Raw genomic sequence first — 20,618 nt, forward strand, 5'->3', positions numbered from 1 at the left:
CGATCCGGTCTAGAAAATTTTCTCGGCTTCACCGGGCATCAATGTATTATCGTGTAAGCCTCACGATATATGAATGCAAAAATGGTAACTTGGCTTAAAAACTTCGCAGTTAACAACTGTGGAAGTACTTAATGAACACTAAGCTGCAGGACGGCAATGTCCCAGAAGGGGATGTAATGCCAATAAGATGATGATGATTGTCCCTTTCGACCTTTTGTCTTTTTCGACCATTTGTCCCTTCGAACTTTTGACTTTCGATCTTTTGTCTTTCGACGTTTTATCCCTAACCCACATTACAGATGGACAAAACTGATCACATAGTTGAACGGAATAAATCATTCAGTCTAATGATCTGGATCTTTCATACGGATGGGGTCTTTGTAGCAAAACGTAAGGAGAATACAAAATGATGAAACAATTATCATTCCGGACTACACTTTTGACCAGGGCTGTGCTGCATCATTCTCATACGATATTGATTGGAATTATCATTTAATAACTTCTCAGGTGTGAAAAGTAGGCGAGTTGTCGTCGGCGATAACTTTTCCAATTTTGGATCATACAAAGTTATCATTTAAATGTAAAACCTGACAATACCAACTTAATGTCACATTCAATCTGCTGTTTGGCATTGTGTGGTGTTATGTAGAGAAATACGTTCAGAAAGTAACGGTTAATGCTTCAAATCTAGATAAAATTATCGAACGATTCTTACTCCCTAGCGAGTTATTATCAATTGATAATTTGGATATGTTATCACGTGAGAGTGTTATTCCTCGATCTTCAATTATTTGAAAATTTGATTTTTCCTATCCCTGCTTTTGACCAGTAGATTCATTAATATCACCCCTCTCTCACACACAACTTTGATACAAAACACGTATAGAGAACCTACACATTTTTTTTATTTTATCATTTCCTTACCAATGATTAGATAATTTTCTGATCGGGTGAACTGGTGAAAGTGAGCTACGAATCATTCCTCACTTCAAAGATCCGGATCATTAGAACGGTTCTGGATCTGTAAGCCCCTTTCTAATGTACATCGTACCTCATTAATTCACCTTCGTTTGTACCACTTAACAAATCTTCGAAGTGCTCCTTCCATCTGGTTGCCACAATAGTCTTGTCTTTCAGCAAATTCCCCTCTTGGGGAATTTGCACATGGCGAGCACTGGCGTAGTTTCATACCGCGCACCATTGACAGTCACCTATAACCTCCGCATATCGTTTATATCCATGTTCTTCTGCGCATCAACTATCACACTCTCGTCGTGCTGTCTTGCTAAACTGTACCGTTCTCTATTGCATCGAGTGACAGCCATTAGCATCCGACTCCTGGCAGCATGTTTCTCGTCCGGAGAAGGGCCACTATGCCTACGTTTCGTAACAAAGTTATTACGATGTGCTATGGATTTTTTATGAAAAAGTTACCCCTTCCCTTGGGAGCACCAGGTTCCCAGGGTACCTCCGGAAGTGGCCAATGTGTCCAGATGCTCTGCAAATGTCTTCTATTGTATTTGTGTTGCAAAATCATGATGTATCGTAAGCTGGGTTTCAGAACCATTTAAAAATTAACCACTTCCCTGAACGAACCAGGTTCCTGGAATTCCTATAACCCAAATTTGAGGGTCCAAATCGCTCACTTTTCACGCCTCATTCCTCACTTTTCAAATAACCTGTTCGGTCAAATGTCCTGCTCGGCCAAATTCCATGTTCGGTCGAATGACCTATTCAGCCAAATGATCTGTTCGGGCAAATAACCTATTCGGCCAAATGTCCAATTCGGCTAAATGTCCCGTTCGACCAAATATCCTATTCAGCCAAATGACCTATTCGGCCAAATTACATTTTCGGGCAAATGTTCTATTCGGCCAAATGACCTATTCGGCCAAATGTCCTATTCGGCCAAATGTCCTATTCGGCCAAATGTCCTATTCGGCCAAATGTCCTATTCGGCCAAATTATCTATTCGGGAAAATGATCTATTCGGGTAAATGACCTATTCTGCTATATGAGCCTATCGGCCAAATGGTTTTCGGCCTAGTGGTCTGTTCGGCCAAATGGCATATTCGACCAAACAACTTTCGGCCAAATGGCATTCAGCCTAACGGCCCTTCCCCTTCTCGTTTGCCACTCCCTTGCACTCAAAGCAACAATTTCGTTTGCGGCGCTGCATTCCAGTGCCTAACGCTTCCTGCTTTGTTGCTTTTGACCGGCTAGTATAGGTCATACAACTCAGGATAAAAACCTCAGTAGAGTGTTGCCTTCCATAAACTGAACACCGTCTTGCGAGTGCGTTATTATGCACGTTCTTGTCTTTTTTCTTCTTGTTTGCTTGTTTTCTTGTCTTCTTCTCTTCTTGTTTTAATTCTTATCTTCTTGTTCTTCTTGTCTTTTTGTCTTCTCGCCTTCCCGTCTTCTTGTATTCTTGTCTTCTTGTCTTCTTGTCTTCTTGTCTTCTTGTCTTCTTGTCTTCTTGTCTTCTTGTCTTCTTGTCTTCTTGTCTTCTTGTCTTCTTGTCTTCTTGTCTTCTTGTCTTCTTGTCTTCTTGTCTTCTTGTCTTCTTGTCTTCTTGTCTTCTTGTCTTCTTGTCTTATTGCCCCATTTTTATTTTTTACAAATGATTCAAATCAAATTAAAAAATGATTTTTTTCTCAATACAGATCCTATCAAATTAGAAGAGATAACAAGTAACCAATCATCACTCAAGGAGCAGATTTCAACAAACACGTGTAGCAGTTTCGAGTACTATACCTTTCTAATCCCAAAGCCGACAAATTGCTTGTTTAAATAAAGCTGCTCGTCTACCTAGGGCATGTTTGCCTACGGTTGTTTCTAATTGAAAACACCGGCTTAGAATTGCTTATTTGCGCTCGATAATCATTCTTCTATCGTTTGTAGCCTAAAATGTGAAATAGCAGGAAAATGTTGAAGTAAGCTTAACAGAATAGGTTATTCAAATAAGATAGGCTGGCATTCTGGGAAACACTCTCGTTGTATTCTGGTAGTTTGCTTAGAGAAAGTGCACGTTTGCTGCAGATAGGCTCAGCATATTAACCTCATTTAAAATAGATTTTGCCATGCAATCCATAAATCACACAAAATTTAACCTAATTAGCTTGAGCTGATTGATTATACTGGAACAATATCACTTCGTAAATTAGTATTCATTGATCGCTTCCCAAGTTATTACATATAAGGTTTCTACCAAGTCAAGTATCATTTATGCATTGGTTATATCATACGGTAATGAACAAATGGTTTAAAGCCCATGGATATCGAGAAAATTTCGTCGAATCGAACTCATCACAATAACCATCAACAGTATGGGTTGGAAACGTAGAATATTTTAATATATGCCAATCATCCAGTTGATATGCATGTATGTTATCATATTACAATAATTAACATAATCAGCATTATGCAATCGTTACAAACGTACATAAAATCAATTGTACTTAAGACCAAGTGAACTCGTTAAACTCTTCCTAGCTGTCAACTCAACTAATTCAAAACAAACATCAGCAATGGCTCCCGTTGTTGATACCCAGAAGAAGTCCCATTTTCCCTGCGTTTACCGAGCAAAACCCCGACGGGACCATCGATTATCATAAATCCCGAGGTACCATATATCAGCCATCACGGTTCGTTACTCATGCCGTTGTTTACCCATCCGATTGTTGGTCTGTATCGGTTACAATGCGAAATCATGCTGGACAGGTCAGGGTTGGGTGGTTGCCTCCAGACTGTGTGCTTCGGCCATCAGTCGTCGTGTTTCGAAATGTCTGCTTTTTTCGGGGTGGATGGATGGATTGTGACAAACACCGTATCGTCTGACAGTCGGTGCCCTATTGGGGATACAAATAGTCGGAAATTAAACTTGGAGCACACCGATAGCGAGTATGAATTTTCGTGACTCGTGTCAATCTCAAAGTATATACAGAATCCTCCTGTTCGTGACGGAGTACGAGGGTGCCAGCGAGAAATTTTCACAGATAAGGCGCGTGGGGTATAGATTTTTCACGGTAGATCTCTTTGTTTGGGTGCTCTCGCGCGGTACTGGTACTCTCTTCCATTAAAAAAAGCATAGGTATTTGTCGAGAGAGAATTTTGGCCTCATCGGTGGTCTTTTAATGGAGACGTAAAACTTTGAATGATTTCTGCAGACACGGATATGGAATTAAAGCGAAGAATCGGATTTATTAACAGTGGCGATTTAAAGAGTTGGGAATACAACGTAATTTCACACGTACACATGCTTTTTTATTTGTGTTATGTTATTCTTTATTTTGGCTATTTGGTTAATTGTGTATTACTTATTTTTTTTTCATTTCAACTTTTTTCTTGTCTTGTTTTCCTTTAATGTTCATTTCGCTAAGGGAAAAAAATATTACTGAATTACTAAAAGAAACAATATGTAATGTAGTTCGTATTATTCGGTTTCACATTTTTTTTTCCTCCATATAGTCCATACAGACCTTCTATTACTGTAATAAATTACTTGACACAATGGTTTTCAATGCTAATCGTTTAATTTTCCATTCAAGTTAAGGCAATTTGTTTAATAATCTAGTATTTTATTTGAATAACCTACCTAATAACCTATTTGCCTAACCTACAAAGCTTCTTATCATCTACCTCAAACGCAAAACCCAAACCTCAAAGGGATAATCGAGAAAATGTTTTGCTCCTGACGCTTTTGCTTTCATCTAAAAAACAATTTTATCGCCATTACTTTATAATTTATAATTTATCTTTTGTTTTCAGGTAACCATAAAAGCTTGAAGCGCTTTTGATTTTTCACTGCTTATGGATTTTAATAGGTAAGTTTTCAATAAATAAAAGTAATGATGGATGTAACTAAATTGAATCTAAAGAAATAAAATACAAAATCATGAAATAGTAGTCAAAATTAAAAAATAATGGTGACTTCGTATTGCCTAGTAGCGTATGAGCCTTAAGGAATCGCAATTTGAAAGTATGATTATGGTAATCAGTTCTAAGACACAGATTTGAAAATGATTTCTAATTGAAATTTTGCATCGTGAATTCTTTCATTGTATAGAGTAGCGAGCTAATTTCCGTGGTAGCCCAATTATTGATCCCATCCAAGTTGCTTCTAATATCTATGTTCCTTCTTTCTATTGCGTACTTTTGGCTCAATCACAATATCGAAGTTTATTAACATTTGTCAATCAAAGATACTTACTTCCAGCCAGAGTGATGGAAAGGGCTGACTTGAAAGATCTCCATCCTGGGGATGTCCAGCTATCGCCTTAATATCTATATGAAGGCTACACCGCCATGAGCCTCTGCGTTTGCCTCTGCTGCGATGGGTTCCATTGTAACGCTTATTTACAGATTTCGTTTCCGCCCCTACGTAATCTTTGGATATACGTCGACTTGGGGCGGTATTGCCAACTGTATTAGGAACAAGGTTATCTCTATGACTAAGAGTCGCCTAACCCTTAAATGCATCTTAAAAATCATCAAAATAGTTTGTCAATCTTGGCACTGAAGTATGACACCATTTGGCTTCCAAGATATTGATAGCTTTCATCATTCTCAACTACTGATTGCCCGGATACAGTGAAGCTGGAAGGTGTTCACATCCAACGACTTGGTTTTGTCGACGACTAAACCATCTTCGCCCCGTTTAAGCGTCTTGAGATATCATAGAGGAGGCGAATGTCCCGGTTTATGCGGCACTCTCTCCTTCATCTCCGAGAGATTTCGCCCACGCCACGCTCGAGCGATTATTCCGGCGAAATGAGCGTTTCACTCTGAGCCCTATGAGCCCTATGACAACAATGAGAGGAAAACATACGAAAGGAGTTAAGACATTGAAATGGACAACTAGATGAAGACACTCGATACAGGGTACGACAGACAAAGAGATGGGCAGACTACGATCACAGTCTTACATCAGCAACTTTCACAAATTGGTGGACGGGGGACATGTATTCGAGATCAAGGCCCGCCAACTGGTTGTTTTCCTCGGACCCGGAAATGTTCAGTTAATGCAGATCTGGGGCCGCGATTCTCCTCGCACGACATGATCATTGTCCTGATAATCCACGCCGCAAACACAGAGATTGCTTTCCGAGAGCCCCCCTCTGAAAAGATGTGCGTTTAAAGTGTAGTGATTGGACATTAGACGACACACGAATAAAGTCTCGTCCTTTATTCATTTTTTTGAACCATAGACGTTTCAACACCTGCGGGCGAATTGAATACAGCCATCTACTCAACTCCTTATTTGGATGCCCCGTGCATGCCCGTATTTGCTTGCAAATAATTGAGGTATGACCTCCGTCTAGTATTCCATGAGCCTCCTGCTTCATGGACAGAAGCCACGCATATACGTTCGTGAATTATTTTTGATCGCGCAGAAAGTACTTGGTCTTTATTATGTATAAAATTATTATTGAATCATCTTCTTGCTGTCTTCATTGTGAAATTCAAAAAGGTACCCATCAATGAAATTCACACTGTAGCTTCATTTTTTTGTCACGACGCTCCACAGAGTTTTCATTGAGGTCTCGCGCGATAAACCTTCAACAAAAGTGCGCCAATATCCACGTTTCTTCACTTTAACCAGCTTCTTGAACTGGATCTCGAGCACGATGTACCGTTTATGAAGTACGATCGAACCGTGTTTCCGAAATTCTTTAAACGCGACGGATTTTTCGCGATAAAGATGTGTACAGTCGACATCCCACCACGGACTGTGTGGTTTCTTACGAATCGAACCTCCTTGCACCGGCCGGCGTTGTGCCTGACTGAAGAGTGCTGTTAAGATGATTATAGAATGAAGCCCGTGGTGAATTTCAAATTCACCACACGTTTATCTACATACATTTTCAAAAGGCCAAATTTGGCGTAATAGTTTTCGTACAGTGCCGAAACTCAAATTATGATTGTTCAGCATAACTAAGCATCTTTGATCTCCTACACTTGAAAAAAATATTGGAAAAGCACGTGGTTTACAAAATAGACGATTTCTGGCTTTATTGTATAATCACCTTAAGGATCAACTGGGATAGAAACTCGTACTCTTGTCGCTGGGGAAGTGGATCTATAGACAGTACGCCATCAATGATGGCTTCCGCATATTTTCCCCAATCGATGTGCTTCGTGAGGTCATATGAGAGGTCGATAGGCACAGATTGATTACGTCCATTGGAAATCGAGACTTCGATCGGCAAATGATCACTACCATAGGGATCTTGGACCACCTTCCAAGTACAGTTCAACGATAGTGAGCTCGAACCAATGGAAAGATCTAGACGGCTATCTCTTGCTGGAGTAGCCACTCGTGTAACCTGTATTCAAAATTGCCATATTAAAGTCGTCACAGAGGTCGTATATCATTGTTGAACGGTTGTCGTCGTACAGCTCCCTCCAGCCTGTTCCGTGGGAGTTAAAATCTCCCAAGAGCAACCGTGGCTCGGGTATAACCGAGCAGATGTGCGATAGATCTCTACGAGATATCGCGATGTTTGGAGGAAGATATATCGAGGCGATACTGAGGTTTTTTCCTCCCCTATAGAAGGAGTGCTGTTTTTCGATCCCTAAAAGCACCTCTCCATATGGATTTGCCCGATAGCGGCAAAAGATGTTAAAATCGGAAAAATGAAGGTTTTCATCTGGTGTTAGCCATGTTTCACATAAAGTAAAAACATCGCATTGTAATTTGTTAACTAAAAATTTAAAAATATCAAATTTTGGAATAATACTTCGACAGTTCCACTATAGAATAGAAATCATATGAGCCTTATCGACGAAATTAGTCATTGAAGGATACGAATGACTCGAGGAGTGGCATTTTTGAAGCTAACTGCTTCAGGAGAGGAGTCAAAATAGGAAGAACAGTTTTGAACATGTTCTTCACGGGGTCGGAAGCATCAAAGAAGTTGAGGATGAGCTCAACGATGCCAGAAAGTGTGAACATTGGAGCGCTCGGAGTTTGTTCTGCTCGCTCTCTATGCTCTCTTTCTGGCTGAGAAATCGCCAAAATTGGGGCATCTGGGGTTTTAGATGTTCCCGGAAGCGGTGGAAACTCTCGTTCATCCTGATGTGAAACCACAAAAGTTGAACGTTTTTGAGTTCCACCTGCGATTGATTTCGCCATGTTGGAATGGGGCTCACTTTGAGGCTGTTTTCTAGACTTTTTCGAGGGACACTGCACTGGCTTTGTTTTACTCGTTTCCTCGTTGAGCCTTTGAAAACAAAGGCCCCATTTCCAACTTCGGAGTCAGAGCTACCTTGATCGTCTAAAGGAAGAGACGACTAGTTGGTGTCAGAAACTACTGGTGAAGCGGCCTTTCTCATCATTTCGGCGTAGCTAAAGCCTGTCCACGTTAAATTTTGGACAGTTGGATATTGTTTAATTGATTTGTCGCCATGTCATCAATTTAAACAAGAGCTAAGCCATGCTGAACGCAGCAGTAAAGCGAAGAGATTGGGCTATTATATAAATAGATTGTCTCAGTGGCTGGTAAAAACGTTTAAAAATCGCGTTTGGAGATGGGTGTCCGAAATTTAACGTGGACAGGCTTTAAGTCGAGAACGCTGCTGAAGAGAACGCTTCTGGTGGATTCGCCACTGTATGTACGTCGGGCAAGCTTCAAGAGCATGTGGAGGGCCTTCTTTGCAATAGACACATTTCGGTGGCGTCTTGCACGCCACATGTTTCTCTCCGCACGATGCACAGCGAGGTTTCTTGCAATAGTACAGCCAAACAGGTAGACGAAGTTTGCCAATCTCTACGTAGTCAGGCAGTGCGAACCCGGAAAAGGTGACACAGAAAGAGTCAGACGGGGAATAAATCCACTTCTCTCCCTACTATGACACCGAATACATTTGTTTACAATCCAGTATCGCAACAGGAGGCAAAGAAACGTTCTTGAAACGACCAAAACCTTATTTCAAATCGTCGCATGTCACCACCCCCGCGATCTCACACACTGCTGACGGTAAATAGCATAGCATAGCATAGCATATGTGATTGTACAAATCGTGGGTGGCTATACAATGCTCAATTCAAGCTCCATCCGGAATAAGGGCGAATGTCGCAAGAGAAAACTCTCCCCGTCGACCCCCCCTCCCTTAAACAAAAGTGACAAGCAGCAGATCTTTCTGTGGTTTATCACTTCAGAACGAAAGAAAACAATGCGAACTTGCATTCTGAGGTGATAAACTGCAAAGAAACTCCCTGCCTGTCACTTTCATTCAAATGAGGGGAAGTCGACGAAGAGAACCCTCTCCCGCGACACCCGCCCCCTACCAGACAGAGCTTGAATTGAGCAATCTACTGTATATTGTCGCAAATTGGTACTTGGGATTAGTACCTTTTCCTATACAGTAGCAGTTGTATACCTGGCCACGTCCTTACAATCACGGAAGGAAGGGAAGGAATGTCAGTTCAACATCTACTAGTGAAGATGCAGGGAACCCATACTACCTTCATAGATGTCTCGGGAAGGAAAATTTGTGTTAGTGGGAAAGGTGAATAATAGGGAGCTCTATTCGACAATATATAGCGTTTGTCAATAACAGTATATGCTGTAAAAGTAATAAAATATATTCATCAATTTACTTACGAACCGTCCTAAGGGAAAAACAAAACAAAACACAAAATTTCGGCAAATCGCGCGATCGTTCTGCCGTCCGAAACAAGAGCCAACACGCACTGAACTAATTAACTTTATTACCGGCCGCGCAATGCAAAACACAAAATTTCGGCAAATCGCGCGGTCGTTCTGCCGTCCGAAACAAGAGCCAACACGCACTGGACTAATTAACTTTATTACCGGCCGCACAATGCAAAACACAAAATTTCGGCAAATCGCGCGATCGTTCTGCCGTCCGAAACAAGAGCCAGCACGCACTGAACTAATTAACTTTATTACCGGCCGCGCAATGCAAAACACAAAATTTCGGCAAATCGCGCGATCGTTCTGCCGTCCGAAACAAGAGCCAACACGCACTGAACTAATTAACTTTATTACCGGTCGCGCAATGCAAAACACAAAATTTCGGCAAATCGCGCGATCGTTCTGCCGTCCGAAACAAGAGCCAACACGCACTGAACTAATTAACTTTATTACCGGCCGCGCAATGCAAAACACAAAATTTCGGCAAATCGCGCGATCGTTCTGCCGTCCGAAACAAGAGCCAACACGCACTCACACACTGCTGACGGTAAATAAACCTTATATTCGAGAGTGAAAAGCTCACAGGTAGCAATCTCGTTGGCCTGTTTGCTATCACTGACCGTGACGCGAAGCTTACTGGGCCCAACCAGGTCAATGGTCGTGACAGACGAGAATCGTTTTTCCAGATCTTTGCTGATCTGACTTATATTCAACCGCTTGCCTTTGGGTCGGAAGAAAACAACATACGGCCCACTAGAGTCGGGAGGGTAGGCCTTAAGGCGGGGGATCGTGGGGGAAACATTGGTGTTGCTAGTATCCATTTTATTTTGGCGCAGAGCATCAGAAGCCAACAAGGCATTAGTTTATAAGGGATACCCCCGCCTTTCACCACACGTTCGACCTCCCATCCTTATTCCTGCACATTTTGACTCGCAGCACGAAGCTTTTGCGGGATGCGTTGAGCTTCTGATAGAAATTGCGTGTTTCTTGAAAACAGCACAGCTGTTCCATCTTCTCGCACTCCGCTTCTTCTAGGCGGAGTTTCTTATCCTGAAAAAGGCGGATCTGCTGTCTCCCCTTCCGCCTATATCGTTCCATGTTCTGCCGGGTACCTTGCTGTAGTGGCGACAACAGGTTACTTCAGTCGCTCTAGGTCGTACCGCGGCGGCCGTGGTACCGAACATTGTTGATGACGAATAGCGGATAGTGGTCAGAGTCGATGTTAGCGCCACGATATGTCCTGACGTAGATAATGTCGGAGAAGTGCCGTACATCAATCAGAACGTGATCGATTTGTGATTCTGTCTGCAGTGGTGATCTCCGGGTGAAGTACCATTACGGAAGGCTGTGGAAGTAGGTGCTGCGAATGGCATTTCCTTGGAGGCAGTGGAATCAATAAGTCTATGCCGTTTTCGTTCGTCAGCCGGTGGGCGCTGACCATTCCAATAGTCGGTCTAAACTCCTCCTCTTGGCCAACCTGACCGTTCAAATCTCATATGATGATTTTGACGTCGTATCTTGGGCAGCTGTCTTACTCACGTTCCAGCTGCGCGTAGAATGCGTCCTTATCATAATCAACTAAAGAACCCGCCTTTGATCCTATACAACGAATTACGGATACCAGGAGAGGACTATACGAGTTCGAGTTGATCCTAGCAGAGAATAAATAGTGTAAGCTGCGATTGTTTTCTTCAAGTCGAGTCAAGTATGAGACACTGAAGATGGCCCTACAGTTAAGGTCAAAATACGTATCTGTAAATATAACAATGTAGTGAAAAAAATACAATAGTACTAAATTTGTCTTATTACTAAATAATCAATAACATCCTTGGACAGCTGGTATGTAAGACGGCATGAATGACAGCTAGTGCCACCAAAAGACGTATTGCCACAGTCAGTATCCTAACATACCTACTTCGATTTACCCATCTTTTTGTGTAATATTTGTTCTAGACTGTATGTCTGTTATCTGTGGTAATAGCTCGTCTTATAAAAGCTTATGACAAATAATATTATCCAAATTATGCAGCATTAACACTGAATAGGTACTACACGTTGTTGATATAGCAACCATTAATGATAAGGGCTATGCGGAAGCGCACCATACCCCTTGTTTGATTAATTGGAACTGAACTGCTACAGTGTAGTAGCAGTTACACGCAAACTTGCACAAAAAATTGGAAATTTTTGATTGGCGTTTGTAGCGGTTTAGTAGAAATCCGACTAGGGAACATTCATAAATTACATAACGCTTGGATGTGAGAGGAGGGGTTGCCCGACGTGTGACGACCCACACAAAATTTTCAGATGCTCCATACAAAAAGTGTGACATAGGGGGGAGGGGGTTGAAAATGGTAAATTTTTGCGTTACGTACAGTCGCGATTCGCTGGTTGGGCCACCACCTCGGCCCAACTAACGAATTCGGTTCTTTAGTTGGGCCAACTGACAGCCATTTGAACACGTGTATTTCGACTTGAACATCACAAATGATGTCCAGTGACGCCCAATCCCGTTTTCCGTGTTTACATTGAATTTTGACGTACGGTTGCTTTTTAGTTGGGCCATGGCCCAACCAGCGGAGGACCAACTAAAAAGTGACCCAAGTATTAAGATCCCAACCAGCGAATCCCGACTGTAATTATTAACCCGTTTCGGTCTGACCTAGAAAACAAAATTAAAATAACCCGTGTGGCTCGTTTTATGTCCGATTGCCATGAAATTTTTAGGGAAGAAGCGTCATCATGTCTATTTTTTTAAACATGACTTGATTTGATCATGGAGCCAATCCGGCCGGATTTATTAAGGGGGGGTCCTGGGTCAGATGCAGTCAAAAACGGGTCATTTTTTTAAAACCATTGATAAATGAACGAAAGTGACCAGAATGCTGATGCAAACGTGGTCAATCATCATTGACCAGTATCAAAAGTTAGTTTTGATACATTTGAATCACCAGGACATGGTTCCAGATGTTCCGGGAACCTGGTTCCCTTGGGTATCCCTGGGGTGGTGGACACTTTTCAAGTGGACACAACACTGTTTTGCGACATATCGAACTTCATGGTTTTGGAAGAGAATCCTAATAGATGAGTTTTTGGGAGGTTTTGGACACATTGGCCACATCCGGAAGTGTTCCCGGGATCCTGGTTCCCTCAAGAAAGTGGACAAATCTCGATTAGCACCGAAACCCATCTTGCGACATATCAAACTCCATGATTTTGAAAGACAAGCTCAATAGATGAGTTTTTGAGAGGTTTTGGACACAGTGGCCACGTTCGGAAGTGTTCCCGGGAGCCTGGTTCCCTTCGGGAAGTGGACAAATTTCGATTAGCACCGAAACCCATCTTGCGACATATCAAACTCCATGATTTTGGAAGACAAGCTCAATAGATGAGTTCTTGAGAGGTTTTGGACACATTGGCCACATCCGGAAGTGTTCCCGGGAGCCTGGTTCCCTCAGGGAAGCGGACAAATTTCGATAAGCACCGAAACCCATCTTGCGACATGTCAAACTCCATGGTTTTGAAAGACAAGCTCAATTAATGGGTTTTTGAGAGATTTTGGACACATTGGCCACATCCGCAAGTGTTTCCGGGAACCTGGATCCCTCAAGGAAGTGGACAAATTTCGATTAGCACCGAAACCCATCTTGCGACACACCAAACTCCATGATTTTGAAAGACAAGCTCAATTAATGGGTTTTTGAGAGATTTCGGACACATTGGCCAGGTCCGGAAGTGTTCCCGGGAACCTGGTTCCCTCAGGGAAGCAAACAAATTTCGATTAGCACCGAAACCCATCTTGCGACACATCAAACTCCATGATTTTTAAAGACAACCTCAATAGATGGGTTTTCGAGAGGTTTTGGACACATTGGCCACGTCCGGAAGTGTTCCCGGGAACCTGGTTCCCTCAGGGAAGCGGACAAATTTCGATAAGCACCGAAACTCATCTTGCGACACATCAAACTCCATGGTTTTGAAAGACAAGCTCAATAGATGGGTTTTTGAGAGATTTTGGACACATTGGCCACATCCGCAAGTGTTTCCGGGAACCTGGTTCCCTCAAGGAAGTGGACAAATTTCGATTAGCACCGAAACCCATCTTGCGACACACCAAACTCCATGATTTTGAAAGACAAGCTCAATAGAAGGTTTTTTTTAGAGATTTTGGACACATTGGTCACGTCCGGAAGTGTTCCCGGGAAATTGGTTCCCCCAAGAAAGTGGACAAATTTTGCCTAGCACCAAAACCCATCTTGCGATATATCAAACTCCATGATTTTGAAAAACAAGCACAATACATGATTTTTTGACAGAATTGGACACGTCGATCACGTCCGAAAATGTCCCCGGGAGCCCGGTTCCCTCAGGGAAGTGGACAAATTTTGATTAGCATCGAAAACCATCTTGCGACACATCAAATTTGTCCACTTCTATGAGGGAACCAGGCTCCCGGGAACACTTCCGGACGTAGCCAATGCGTCCAAAACCTCTCAGAAACTCATTTATTGAGCTTGTCTTTCAAAATCATGGAGTTTGACATACCGCAAGATGGGTTCCGGCGCTAATCTAATTTTGTTCGCTTCCCTGAGGGAACTAGGCTCCCGGGAACACTTCCGGACGTGGCCAATGTGTTCAAAATCTCTCAAAAACCCATCTATTGAGCTTGTTTTTCAAAACCATGGCATTTGATGTGTCGCAAGATGGGTTTCGGTGCTAGGCAAGATTTGTCCACTTTCTTGAGGGAACCAGGTTCCAGGGAAAACTTCCGGATGTGGCAAATGTGTCCAAAACCTCTTAAAAACTCATCTATTGAGCTTGTCTTTCAACATCATGGAGTTTAGTGTGTCACAAGATGGGTTTCGGTGCTAATCGAAATTCGTCCACTTCCCTGAGGGAACCAGGTTCTAGGTAACACTTCCAGACGTGGCCAATGTGTCTAAAATCTCTCAAAAACCCATTAATTGAGCTTGTCTTCCAAAATCATGGAGTTTGACATGTCGCAAGATGGGTTTCGGTGCTAATCGAAATTTGTCCCCTTCCTTGAGGGAACCAGGCTCCTAGGAACACTTCCGAACGAGGCCAATGTGTCCAAAACCTCTAAAAAAATCATGTGCTGTGCGTGTCTTTCAAAATCATGGAGTTTGATATGTAGCAAGATGGGTTTCGGTGCTAATCAAAATTTGTCCACTTCCCTGAGAAAACCAGTTTCCCGGGAATACTTCCGGACGTAGCCAATGTATCCAAAATCTCTCAAAAATTCATCTGTGGAGCTTGTCTTTCAAAATCATTGAGTTTGACATGTCGCAAGATGGGTTTTGGTGCTAGGCAACATTTGTTCACTTTCTTGAGGGAACCAGTTTCCCGGGTAAACTTCCGGATGTGGCTAATGTGTCCAAAACCTGTCAAAAACTCATCTATTGAGCTTGTCTTTCAAAATCATGGAGTTTGGTGTGTCGCAAGATGGGTTTCGGTGCTTATCGAAATTTGTCCACTTTCTTGAGGAAACCAGGTTCCCGGGAACACTTCCGAACGTGGCCAATGTGTCCAAAATCTCTAAAAAAAAACATCTATTGAGCTTGTCTTTCAAAATCATGGAGTTTGGTGTGTCGCAAGATGGGTTTCGGTGCTATTCTTGTCCGCTTCCCTGAGGGAACCAGGCTCTCGGGAACACTTACGGACAAGGCCAATGTGTCCAAAACCTCTCAAAAACTCATCTATTGAGCTTGTATTTCAAAATCATCGAGTTTGATATGTCGCAAGATGGGTTTCGGTGCTAATCGAGATTTGTCCACTTTCTTGAGGGTACCAGAATCCCGGGAAAACTTCCGGATGTGGCCAATGTGTCCAAAACCTCCCAAAAACTCATCTATAAGGATTCTCTTCCAAAACCATGAAGTTTGATATGTCGCAAGACTGGGTTGTGTCCACCACCCCAGGGAACCAGGTTCCCGGAACATCCGGAACCATGTCCTGGTGATTCAAATGTATCAAAACTAACTTCTGATGCTAGTCAATGATGATTGACGTTTGCATCAGAATTCTGGTCACTTTCGTTCATTTATCAATGGTTTTAAAAAAAATGACCCGTTTTTGACTGCATCTGACCCAGGACCCCCCCTTAATAAATCCGGCCGGATTGGCACCATGGTCAAATCAAGTCATGTACTAAAAAATAGACATGATGACGCTTCTTCCCTGAAAATTTCATGGCAATCGGACCAAAAATGAGCCTACACGGGTTATTTTAATTTTGATTTCTAGGTCAGACCGAAACGGGTTAGGTTTTGGATCTTCCCTATATGTAATTGAATATTAATTATTATTTAGCTCCCAAATAGTCTGAAATTCATTATACATAGTCTAAAATGATCTCTTTGTAAATCCATCTCACATGATACGACATCCTATATTTGTTTCATAACTATCTATCCCAACCCATGGCTCCGGCAGTGTCCATCTCCCCATCCCAAGCGACCCCAGCCTCTTCACACGTAATTTCATATCTCATGGCATCCACCTTTTATCTGACTCCACATACCAATGTTTATGTCTCCACCCAGCAATCACATTTCCGTTCAATGCTAAAGGCGGCAAGCTTCTCCAGGCCTCCATTGAGAAGAGCATCCAGATTAGCGCCAATCCACCCACTCTCCGACTGCAGTCCGAAATGTGGCACGATTCTGCGGTAGGCACCCACCTGGAGGAACGGCTCTATGCAAACAGGTAGGGATCCCAAAACAGAGCGAACTCCCACCGAATGGTATCTGATATGGGAAGAGCGTAGAATGCGGAAAATCTCTCCAATTGTGGCGACAAGTGCTCCCCATCGTAGCCGAGCGAGATTCGCACGATCTTCATGGGAAAAGCACGATCGGGTGCTGCGTTCAGTCTTTATCTAGTTTCGTGCTGGTTCAGTTCAGTTCGGTGTGCCGAGTTGACGGGATCCGTTTGCGGAGCTTTCTTGGGCGCTTTCTAATGTGGTTAGATATCTGTTGTCTTGAATTGGTGTGTTGTGTTTGCTCATTTTTTATCATCGCTTTCGTGGGTACTTCCGTGCAAACATGTCGCGCGAGGGTTGTTACGAGTGATAAATGGTGACTGGCGAAATCATTGTCGAGTACCGTGATATTTCGCACAGGTGCAGAAGAAGCACAGGACATGGTGCTTTTCATGCCTGGCAGCAGCATATCATTGCCGCAGCATGGTCCCGTGGGAACTACCATCAACAGTCAGAGGCCAGCCAGCCACGGGTTTCCTGTGAACTTTTAAACGGAACGAAACAGAAGAAACACTGCTAGGACCGACCGACCGACGTGCTGTGGTGTATTTGTGTCCGGACTGTGTGCACTTTCTGTGCCACGATGGTGCTGGTGAAGAACATTGTCTTTCTAAAATCGTTATCGTTGGGAAGGTGCATGGTGAATCCTTAGGATGTGCGGAATTTATCTCAACATAAACAAATGTCTTCATTTTAGTTATATAAACGCAATAAAGATTATACATCACCATCTGCTCATACAATTTTAACATCAACAACACAAATTTCGTTTACTAAATGTTGACTTTAATTTTCTTATTATTGTCGTTCATGCATCGTCTAGGGTGTACGGAAAGGCTTTGAATTATCGATGTGCTTAATATATCAAAGGACTCATTTCGACGCAATGTGCTATATGAGTGTGTGTAAGAAGTGAACAACTTAATGGTCATTAAAATCCACAAACTCAATCGTAGCATTATTTTTCGAAATTAGTCAAAAACTGTTTAGGCACAGCAAAAAAAAATGCTTGTAGCAAAGTAGCCAAGTATGTGCAAATTAGCTCTGATAACCAAGGAGACATATGTGTTACATGAGTGTGCGAATGCGTGTTATCAAATAAAATACACTGTTCAAAATAGAACACAATAAGCGTTATAATTGGTGTTGGATGACTAAACACTAATAAAATAGAAGTTTAATTATATTTTATGATGTAAAAGAAAATCATGTGTTGATCTTCAGCATCTATCGTGTGTTGGTCTTCTAAACAATGTTCAATCTTGAGAACATTGTTTCACCGGTTCAATACAAAGAATGGAATCAGCTATCAAAATTAGTTTTAAAACAGCTTAAGCAAGTTTCAAACGAGCTTCTAGAGCAAGTTGATCAAATTTACTGTTCTATCCTCATAATATTAACAAACATTGAACAGAAAAACAAATGATGGTTAGAACAATTAAACTATTCTTATGTTGTGATCTTGATGTTCTAAAGAAAAAAAAACGGGCGATACATCATGCTCTTTTCATTTCTTAGAATCTATAATGTATCATTGAATATTTTTTTTATATATCTTTATTATAGAGTTTGCAGCCTAAGCTGCCCTCTTTTATATCTTCCATCCTAGATATTGTAGGTTTATTACAATATCGATGCTCAAACTATTCTTGATTTGGTCTTGAAAGTCTATTTTCAACGAAGGATTTACGGGATTAGACTATGTTCATGACACTGAATTGTTTCATGGAACATCATTATACCACTATAGACACTTTATCTATTCCTGGACATCTGCAACGCTCCAAACTATTCTTGGGTTCATATCTTAATATTCTAACTAATCGACAGGGGAATGTGCAATGTCTTCGCTCATTCTTATTAGTTGGATTAGCTCCTTTCGACATATTCAGACCTTTGCAAATACATTACAACGGGATTACTTTTTACGTGGTTTGTTTCAGATTTTCATTATTCAAAATAAAACCTATAAAAGTAAAACCTATGTCTTGCGCACGTGCTCCCAAGTTCGTTATCACACCGTCATAGTTATTCCGACTCTTCACGTTTCGATATTCCGGTTGGCACTTTTTCCTGCGGGAAATCGAGTGATGTCTGTTCCAAGCCTGTTTGCCTTCGTGCAGTGTTACAGCAATCTCGCACATGCCGCTTCGTCTCCTTCACTAACTGCTCACATTCACCGTCATACCAATCGTTTCTCTGACCCAAGGGCACCGTGCTTACTGGAGTAGTTGCGGGACTACCAATGGTGGATCGAATATCTCTCCAGCCATCTTCAAGAAAAGCTGAGCCTCGCTATTCTTGAGCTCTGGGTTTGCGATCAACAAGTGAGAAACTAGCATTCTTCGCTACTCAACGTTTCCAAACGTGCTTAACCACATCCGCTTCATCGAAGCTACAACGGCGGATTGTTGATAGTAAATTCTGAACTCATGAACAGTTTGGATGACCCAAAATATACCAAACTGTCTTGCAGTGCTGTCTTTAGGAATATAACGAACATGAATAAAATTCATTTCTAAACTTTAGTGAATGAAAAGAAACATTCTCAGCTGTAGAACTCATGTTCTGAACTCAAGGACCGGAGTTCGATGACACAAAATATCCTAAGTATTTTACGATGATGTTTGGCCATCCAAAGATGTCATGAATATTATTTAATACATATCAGTATTGAGTATCGAAAAAGGTACTGTAAAACCTTTTTTTAGGCTCCCTATTTTTATGCCCTATAGGAGCGTAATTTAATTTTCAACCATTTATAGCTAGCAGTTTAACAATGAATATAGTGTATTCGTGATGATCAGTTGAACAATTGACTCAATCAAAGTGAATAGTGGTTGAGAAATACTTTGGGATCTATTCTGCAAGTGCACTACCAGCATTCTCGAAATTTGATCAATACGGCGCCGGCTAAGTCCTTACAGTCAGTTGGGAAGGAAGAAGAAAATAGTGGGTTATTGTTGCTACTAAGACCGAGAATATCACTGCATCTCCGCACTACGGAAGGAATTTGTGTTAGTTGGGTGGTAATCATAAACATAAATCGGGATTCACCATGAAAAGCGATGTGATCTATGCAACTTCTATTTTACCAATTAGTACAGAAAATTTTATATACAACAATATTAGCATTTTCTTATCAGATCCTTTATTTCACGTGTTGAATTGTTCATCCATGGTGAGGATAAACAATCAATCACACAAAGTGAGCGATTGTTCTTTTAATGTGGACTAAAACGTCAACGTCATCGTTATTGTTTAAATGCAGAGTATATCCAATGTTTACTGCGAAATGGCACAATGTAACAATGAAACTATTTTAAGTTTAACTAAGCAAAAAATATCAACAGAAACTAACGTAAGCAACTCTTTCAAAATCGGATTTATTTCTGATTCAACTGTTTCTGTGAGCACTCAAAATTAGAAGGTTCTGGACATAAGCCATCAAATAACTGTTTCAAATTTATCGGGAAAAATAACTAAGCCTGACAGACGATGTAATGAATCTTACTTACTTACTTATGGTGGTACAAGGGCAGACTTGAAAGATCTCCATCCTGAGCGTTGCCCGGCTATCGCTTTAACCTGGCTTGAATTTCGTCGACTTCTTTATTTCTTTATTGAGGCTTCGCCGCCATGAGCCTCTGGGTCTGCTCTGCTGCATGTCCCGCTGGGTTCCAGTTCAGTTTACAGATTTCGTTTCCGCCCTACGTAGAGTGTGGCACCCAGCCCACTTCCGATCCCGAATTTCTGTTGCTTCGGCCTCTGGTGAAACGACGATGGAGCCGTTGTTGAGATCCAGTTGTGAGGCCACCAGGCCGAATTATATACCGCAGGCATCTGTTAATGAACACCTGCAGCGTTGAGTGTTCTCACTGATACACCATGTTTCGCTAGCGTATAACAGCACAGATTTCACGTTAGAGTTGAAAATTCGTATTTTGGTGCGTTCACTTATTTGCCTGTTTTCCAGATATTTCTTAAACTCGCAAAGGCAGCCTTGCTTTCTTTATCCGTGCGCCTATGTCGATCTTGGCACCACCGTCCGACGCCATTTGGCTACCAAATACTGAAGCTTTCAACATTCTCCACTGGTTGCCCGGCTACTGTGAAACTGGAAGGAGTCACCGTGTTTACATCCAACGATTTGGTTTTGTAGACGTTGATGACTA

The 20,618-nt window shown here is 41.9% G+C and overlaps 1 protein-coding gene across 1 annotated transcript in view; it reads left to right on the plus strand.

Annotated features, from left to right (window-relative positions):
* Positions 1 to 20,618, plus strand: part of LOC134212481 (A disintegrin and metalloproteinase with thrombospondin motifs 7) — a 655,262-nt gene that overhangs the window by 396,299 nt on the left and 238,345 nt on the right. The window lies entirely within an intron of this gene.

Source organism: Armigeres subalbatus, chromosome 2 (genome assembly GCF_024139115.2).
Source record: "Armigeres subalbatus isolate Guangzhou_Male chromosome 2, GZ_Asu_2, whole genome shotgun sequence".
In the NCBI taxonomy this organism is placed as follows: domain Eukaryota; kingdom Metazoa; phylum Arthropoda; class Insecta; order Diptera; family Culicidae; genus Armigeres; species Armigeres subalbatus.